This window comes from Camelus ferus, chromosome 36 (genome assembly GCF_009834535.1).
Source record: "Camelus ferus isolate YT-003-E chromosome 36, BCGSAC_Cfer_1.0, whole genome shotgun sequence".
Taxonomy (NCBI): domain Eukaryota; kingdom Metazoa; phylum Chordata; class Mammalia; order Artiodactyla; family Camelidae; genus Camelus; species Camelus ferus.
In genome coordinates, this window is record NC_045731.1 from 18,229,289 (window position 1) to 18,238,056 (window position 8,768).

Here is an 8,768-nt window from a genome sequence, read left to right on the forward strand (position 1 = left end):
ATTATCTTTGACAGCTTTACTTCATTGTATTATTTTATTTTGGCAAGGAAGGGAGATAATTAGGTTTATTTGCTTTTAACGGAGGTACTGGGGATTGAACCCAAGACCTCATGCATGCTAAGCATGTCTTTTAAAGAAAGCCTTCAGAGATGACAGTGTGGATCTCATTGAGTCTTAACTTACAATGATACAAAAACATGGTTTATCCCCCTCATTTCTTGGATGTGTTGCTATGTTCCAGTAAATAAAACACAGAAATATGGTTGAAAGAATATTGTATGTGGAAAAAATAAAAATGTGAGACCAAATTATGAGGTCATGGGCAATCCATTGATTCTTCATGGCTGTTTGGCTCACTGTCTGTAAAAACAGAATTAATATCCTGCCTATGACACAAAAATCAATAAATAACAATAGTAATAAGTAACACCTTATTAAAGAACTGGAATGTATTCTACACTTCACATGCACAAATCATGGCAAAACCCCAGGAAGTTACTATTATGAGCAAAAAGTATAGGGGATGTAAAATACGTTGGTAAAACACCTCCTCTAAACATGAAAGTAATAGTAGAGAGTGCTATGGTTGCATGATTCCTGAATAATTCACTCTTTTTCAATTTTATTGATATACAATTGACATACAATATTGTGTTAGCCCAAGGTGTATGACATGATGACTCAGTATTTATATATATTGCAACATGATTACCCTAATAAGTTTATCAATTCCCTAACAGAGTTATAAATTTTATTTCTTGTGATGAGAACTATTAAGATCTACTCTCTCAGCAACTTGCAAATATACAATGCAGTATTGTTAACTATAGTCACCACTGTATGTTACAGCCCCAGACATATTTATCCTATAAGTGGAAGTTTTTACGTTTTGACCATAGTATACTTTTTAACAGTTTGTGTTTAATGAGTCAAGGCCAAGATCACAGACAATGAGAGATCTCAACATAGTATAAGCAAAATAGAAGTACTTTTAAGTCACTGGATATGATGATAACATTTATTCAGGATTTAACAAAGAACCTCTCATATCCTAGTCATAAATTTTTGGGTGTATATGAGTAACAATGCTTTTTTAAAGTCTTGGGATTCAGTAATCTACTTATCTGAGTTTAAAGTTCTAAAGTACATTTCTGCTGAATAAGAAATAAGAAAAACAAAATGAGAAAATTGTAACCTAAAGACATTGTGTGACTTATCGATGACACAGAGTAATAAAGAGTGAATCTCAACACACAATTTGCAGTTTTTCCATCGTACATGTATATTAGCTCTCACTCTGTAGTACAAATGATGTTCTAATGTATTTACCTTCTCAACCTATAATACAAACGACGTCATAATTCACTTACTCAAAAGAAATTTCTTCCTTTCAAATGTCCTTCTGAATGAATCCTTGACCTCTTTGTTTCTTAGGCTGTAGGTAAGTGGGTTTAACACGGGAATCACAGCTGTGTAGAACACAGAAGCCACTTTGTTAATATTCAGGGAGAAACTAGAACTCCAACGTACATAGACAAAGAAGAGTGTCCCTAAAGGATGGAGACGGGTGTCAGGTGTGAACAGCAGGAGGAAAAGGCTTTCCACCTCCCATCAGCAGAACAGATCCTCAGGATGGCGATGCCAATGTAAACATAGGAGACCAAGGTGATCACACCGCTGAGTACTCCTGGAGCTCCAGCCAAGATTGAAAAGTAAACATTTACTGACCTGTGTGTCTGCACATGCCAGGGAGATAACAGGAAGGTCACAGAAGAAGTGACTGATGATATTCAGACCACAGTTAGGCAGGTGAAAGGTGAAAGTTATGTGGATCATGGTGATTTTAAGACCCAAGGCAGCATAAGGCCCTACCACCAGCTGCACACAGACTTGCTGGGACACGAGTGTGCACAACAAGGACTTACAGATGGCCAAATACTGATCATATGCCATGGAAGCCAGGCAGAAACACTCAGTCACTACAGACCAAAAAGCCAGATCTGGGCAACACAACCAAAGAAAGAGAAGACTTTTTTCTCCACAAGGATGTCAGTCAACATTTTGGGACCAATGACAGAAGAGGAGCAGAGATCTACAAAGGACTAAGTGGCTGAGAAATAAGTACATTCGGGTGTGGAGTCGAGAATCCATCCAAATGAGAGTCATTATCCCCATGTTTCCCAGAAGAGTGACAAGATAAACCAAGAGAAATATCACAAAAAGAAGAAGCTGGTGCTGGAAGTGATTTGTTAAGCCCACAAATACAAACTCAATCACCAAAGTGTGATTTCCATTATCCACTTCTCTGATCTAATCTGTAATGAGAAAGAGAGAGATTTTTCTGTTGAATCAATTCATAATTGGGCTTCTTATTTTTAAAAATAAATACAACTTCTATATTTTTACATTTCATAGAGTAGACTGACAGATGACACTCCTGCCTCCGACCTCTTGGTGGTCATCATAACTACCTACTAACTATCTGTGTGATACTGAGTAAGTCGCTGAACCTCACTGGGCTTTTCAGTTTCTTCTTGATCAAAACAGAATGTTTGAAGGGAATCAGACTTTTTAGGTGTAGGAGTTCCCTTTGGAGATTACCCAAGGCAAGCCCAGATTATGAACTGTGTTCAAAAGCCCCTGCTTTTGAACGGAGGACATTTTAAGACATATTTCATAGATAAGGTATTATGTGAATTTGATGAATTCAGGCTGATAGCTCTCACTCTCACCTTGGGTGATGGGTGTTAAGAATGTATCTTCCTTGTCAATTCCTTTAGATTTTAGAAAAATAGTGTTGTATCTAAAGGATAACTTCTGAAGCCTAAGAATGAGTGCAAGCTCAGACAAAAGAAGCTGGATTTTGAACAGGATTCAAAGGTCACAGCACTGTCTACTCTGTGATGCCTTCTCCAAAACATCTCTTGGTGTATCCTTTTCATCCTTAAGATACTAATTTTTCTTTCCAAGCTTCTGATAATACTCCATTGGTTACAACACTGAATCAGTATTTAAGAACCAGTCTCTTACTATGGACTAAAAACTTCAATGGAGTTTGAAGAGATTAATCAGTGTATATACTAACAATATGAGGAATGTAGGTGTTTTGGAGAATAATGACTGAGAATTTCCTCAAATTAATGTTAGACACCAAACCACAGATCCAGGAAGCTCAGAGAACACTAAGGAGGATAAATGCCAAAAACAAACAAACAACTATACCTAAGCATAAAAATTTCAAAATATAAAAAAAATCAAAGATAAAGAAAAAAAAATCCTGAAGGAAGCCAGAAGCAAAAACAAAAAACAAAAAACAAAATCTCTCGAGAAACCATATCTCATTTAAATTGATGCCCTCCTCCTAGGCACCAATAATGTTAATCAGGGGATTTCAGTGTCTGGAGGCATTCATTGATGTAGAATTTCTCTGCTCCTCATATTGGGACCCACCCTTTCATTCCAAAATATGGAGAACCACTTACAGACCTATGAGATGAACAAAAAAATGTAACTCCAAGTGAATTTCCATCATGCCTAAGATGAAGAATCAGCTGGGAACATTTCTCACCTAAAAAAACAAAGCAAAACCAAAAACATTATCCTAATATGCACCATGTTACACTTATAAAGTCTGAAGGAAAAGAATGTGATGCTGCAGTATTGACAGGGTAATTAATCCTCCGAGTGGAAGCCACGCTTAAGCAGTGCATGAAAAACAAGCAGAGTTATCCATGTAACCATGGTACAAGGAGTATTCTACACAGAAAAAACATCAGGGCATCAGAACAGCAGTAACTAGAGCTTCAGAGGACAGTTGGTTTTGCATATATTTGCACATATTTGCATATATTTAGAGAAGGAACTCAGAGCCATTGAGGAAATTTATAATTACCACTTGCTTCCTACCGTTCTTCTCCCAATCCCCTTTCAATGGATGTTAAATCACAAGTGCTTAAGGAACAATTAAAAAGATAGAAAACACTTTGAGCATCATACTAGGAAGTGACCATCTCAAAAGGTTACGTGGTTTGAGACACGTTACATAGTGAAGACCCAGAACAGAGGCACTTTAAGGCAAAATTTGACTGGGAAAGAAACTGTTGCGTCCTTCTAGATAAAAATAGGAAAAATACCTTTTCCCTTTGTCACACCTATGCCCAAGTTTTAACAATTCTTAGTAAAATGGTGCTGGAAAATTTTACAGGACTGACAATTAGCAATGTTAGTTTTATATAGATACATTTAAGGTAATATTTACTGTTCCTTTCAAATCTCACCACACTTGCATTGTGTCACTTTTAGGATTCTGCTATCATTTCAAAGGTTTTAATAAAGAGAAAGCATACCACTATGTATAGAAGTTATAGACTATGGGGGTGGAGGAAAATGCCTATCTTTAGAGGGAAAAAGTGAGAGACTGAAGCACAGAGTGGCTGAGAACCTCTCCATTTTACTTAGGTTTTGAACCATATTTCAGTCACCAATGTTCAGAAGTGTTTCATGAAGTCAGAGAATGGTGGAATGTAGAAGCAGCCTTAAGAGAAGGCTACTTGAATCCATCCACCTCAATTTATCTATTTACTGATAAATTTATTCATTCAGTTTTGACACAGACTGCGGCTTTTCAAAAGTGAATCTTAATTACAAAGGTAGAAGTATTTGTTATAAAACAAGTTCAACAACCCAGGTGAGGATGGAGCACCACCGCACCCTCCTGCTTCCCATGGGCATGCCACTGAAGTAACCAGTGTTCACAGTTAGGTCTGTAGGCTTCCACACTTCTCTCCATCATCTTGTATAGTGTGCATGCCAATATATTCTACACAGTAGGTAGACTCTGCCCCCACATTATTTTTACTAAGTGTAGTCATTTCTGCAGATTTTACTTTGACTTGGGATTTTTTTTCCATTCACCTACGATAGTATCAGGGAGTTTCTTCCAAACAAAAGCAAGGATATCTAAATCATTCTTTTTATAATTAGCTGCACAATGACTCATAGGAGAAGATTTGCTTCTCCTAATCATACAAAATCAGACTGTTTCCTTTTATCACCCCTACAAATGATGCTGCAACATTTGTGTCTGTTATTTATATTTCTATAGCATAAACTTCTGAATGTAAGATAGCTAGGTGAAAAATCAAGTGCATTTTACTAGAAATCGTCAAATTAGTTTCTGAAAATGTACCCACTATAGCTAAGTGTAGAATATCCAAATGGTGATCTTACCAGCATTGTAAACTAATCAGCTTAATGTTCACCAATCTGATAGATGGAAAAACAAAAACAAAACAAAAACAAAACAGATTGCATTTTCATTTCACTTACTTAAGCAACTGATAAGTTGAGCAATTTTTATATATATTTATGCTTTTGGCCATTTGTATTTCCAGTTATGTCATTGCCCATTCATTTGTTGGTTCATTTCTCTACTGTGTTTCATATATATGTATATACATGTTCCAACACCTTCCTGTTGGGACACTAACTCATTGTGAGTCACTTGTTCTACAGCTGTTCTCTCACTTTCCATAGTTCAGCTTTTATCAAGGTCTATCAAACCTTTAAGGATGGACTTTGTTGATCTTTCTCTTACAATGTTTGCTTTTCTGGGCTGGAATAAAATGTCTTCTCACCTGTAAGAAGATATAAATGTTTTCGTGGACTTTATTCTGGCATCTCTTACATTTCTCCTTTCAACACGTATGTAAAATGTTTTATATTCCCCAACATTTTGCAAAGGAGAAGACTGAAGAAGAACAATATAAACAGTATGTCTAGTATATGAATGACCTTGAAACTAGCAGACCCAGGAACTAAGGGGAATGTCTCGTTCTCAGTACTGTCTTCTCTTGACCACACATGACTGAATTAACAAGGGTGGTGCAGCACAATTAGAATTCTAGTTTTATCTATTAAAAATTCTTCTTTCCTTTCAAACTTCCTACTGAATGATTCTTTCACCTCTTTGATCCTCAAGCTGTAGATGAGGGGGTGCAACATGGGGACTACCACAATATAAAACAGAGAAATCACTTTATTCATATCTAGGGAGGAACTTGAGCTAGGTCAGACATAAATAAAGAAAAGAGTCCCATAGAGGACAGAGACAGCTGCCAGGTGAGAAGAACAAGTAGAGAAGGCTTTCCTCCTCCCATCAGCAGTCTGGATCCTCAGCACGGCAACCAGGATGCAAACATAGGAGACCATGATGATCAGGCCACTGAGAACTCCTATGGCTCCCGTGAAGATGAAAAGCACCAACTTATTGATCCAGGTGTCTGCACACACTAGGGAAAGCAGTGGTGAAATATCACAGAAAAAGTGATTGATGATATTTGGACCACAGAAGGGTAAGCAAAATGTGTGAATTGTGTGCATCATGGTGCTTAGAAGACCCACAGCATTAAGGGCCCAGAACCAGCTGCACACAGACCCTCTGGGACATAATGAGGGTGTACAGCAAGGGTTTGTAGATGGCCACATACCGATCATACGCCATGGAAGCCAAGAGCAAACACTCAGTTTCCACAAAAAGACCAAAGAACCACATCTGTGCAGCACAACCCATGAAAGAGCTGCCTTTTTATCTACAAAGATATCACACAGCATCTTGGGGGCAATGGAAGAAGAGGAAAATGTGTCTACAAAGGACAAGGTGGCTAAGAAAGAAGTACATAGGTGTGTGGAGTCTGGGATCAATCCATATGAGAGTGATCATGCCCAAGTTGCCCCCCAGGGTGATAAGCCAGACAAAGAAAAAAATGACAAAGAGGACAATCTGCAGGTGGAGATGATCTGTGAGGCCCAAGAAAAGGAATTCAGTCACTGCTGTCTGTTACAAGAAGAAAAAAAGATATTTTGAAAAAACTATCATTAAGAGTTACAAATATTATTTTCAGCCAATAAAAGATTGTCTAAAACACCCCCATAAGAGACAATTATTGAAGTACTTTGGGCTGTAGTAAATAATATTCCTACATACTAAGTCAGGCAGTTTGTGCAAAGATCCTGTGTAACTTGGGCAATTCACCCATGATCTCTGCTCTCTATTATCGAAAATTCCTTCAGGTTGTAAGTTTCTATGTGAACTGCTCCCCAAGTCTCATCTTACTGTATGATGGGATTAAAAAAAAAAACAAAACAGCTGGAAGACCTTACTGGGAATACTGTAAAGCCAATGAGATATTCAGATCCTAACATATGACATCTGGGAAAGACTAACCAGGGGATTTCCTCATCTTACCAAATGATCAGCACCTTTCTAATGTTATTAGGACACAATTCACATACATGTTTTTCAGTCTATTCCCTACTCCCAATTGTAAAAATAAGAGGAAAGGACAATATACACAAATGACGAAGAGGTTACTCATGTAAAATGATATGATGCCACAGAGGGAATGGGGAGGCTGTGCCTGTAAGATCAAGTGACCTGGCAAATGTTGGACAGCAACACATCATGGAAATTGTGTACAAAACTGAGCATCTTTTGCCCCCAAATCATGTGGATTTACTTTATGTGATTACCCATATTTCATATAAACCTACTTCTGGGCACTTACCCTGAAATCTGCCAGGCAATATCAATTATAGTAATAATACATAAAATACCAAATACATAAAACTTTACCCAGGGAACACATTCAAAATATGTTACTTTCTGATTCAGTCAAGGAAAAAAAAAAAAAAAAGCTGTTTTAAATTCCTAAGAGAAGATCACTAGGTAGATAATCTATATGAAAAAATATGATTTAAATAACATTTATTATCACTTTTTAAGTACAACAAAATTAATGTCTTTTCAAGTACAACAAAAGCAATGTACTACTTTGAATCATCTAGTAATTATATGTGGAACTCAATAAATCATAAAAATGATGACTGTATCTTTTTGATTTAGGATTATTTATCAGTATCATGATTATTTGCTTAATGCTCTGTGGAGTACATTTTTAGCAGTCAGCAGTCACAAAAACAATTCTAGGCTTAGATTAGGAGCATTCTCCATTGCATGAATGTTTTTATGTCCATCCAAATATGTCAGTATAGGTGTGTGGAGGTAGGGGCTGAACAGACTCCTCATGTTGGTCCAAACACTGTTTACTCATTGTCTATCAATTTATTTCTCTACCTACTTATTTACTTATGAATTTTTTTAGAATGTATGTCTTTTTGAGTCTTCTATACAGCAAGGTGGATGGTCCCCTATGCCACTTTATAGCTAACATTCTGTGACCTTAGAATTCCATATGGACATTGCATTATCTGTATCATAAAAAAGTAAACAAATCAATTCAGGAAAGACACAAAAAACAGTTGCTTAGTCTCATAAGGATGTGAACAAAATGCCAGGATGCTCTCTTTAGAGAATCTGGGCTGGGGAGGACGATGTTCTATTCTCAAAGTTCAGACTCATCCTGATGTTTCTCCACCATATTTCAAAAACTGCATAGTATCCAAAATGCAATGTACACACTACTTTAAGGATATCCTTCATGGAGCTCCTTGAAGTGCTTCAAGGGAAATAATCATTATCTAGAAACAAGGATGGAAATTTCAACTTCCCTCATGATGGCAAACTTTTCTAAGAGGCATGGTTTTCTAGGCACTTGGTGAAGAAGACAAATCCCTCATCTTGAACATCCAGGAGTAAAGAGATACTCTTTGACCTGCACATTGATTCACATGCTGCCCAGAATAAGGGACTTTTTCTTTGGCGTTTTCAAAAATTTAGAGCCCAGTCCACAAAGGACTAAAACCTCAAG

The 8,768-nt window shown here is 37.0% G+C and overlaps 2 pseudogenes; both read right to left on the reverse strand.

Annotated features, from left to right (window-relative positions):
* Nucleotides 1–1,267: 1,267 nt before the first annotated feature.
* LOC102520790 lies at nucleotides 1,268–2,578 on the reverse strand (annotated as a pseudogene).
* A 3,293-nt stretch (nucleotides 2,579–5,871) lies between these two features.
* Nucleotides 5,872–7,682, reverse strand: LOC102521034 (annotated as a pseudogene).
* Between the last annotated feature and the right edge of the window lie 1,086 nt (nucleotides 7,683–8,768).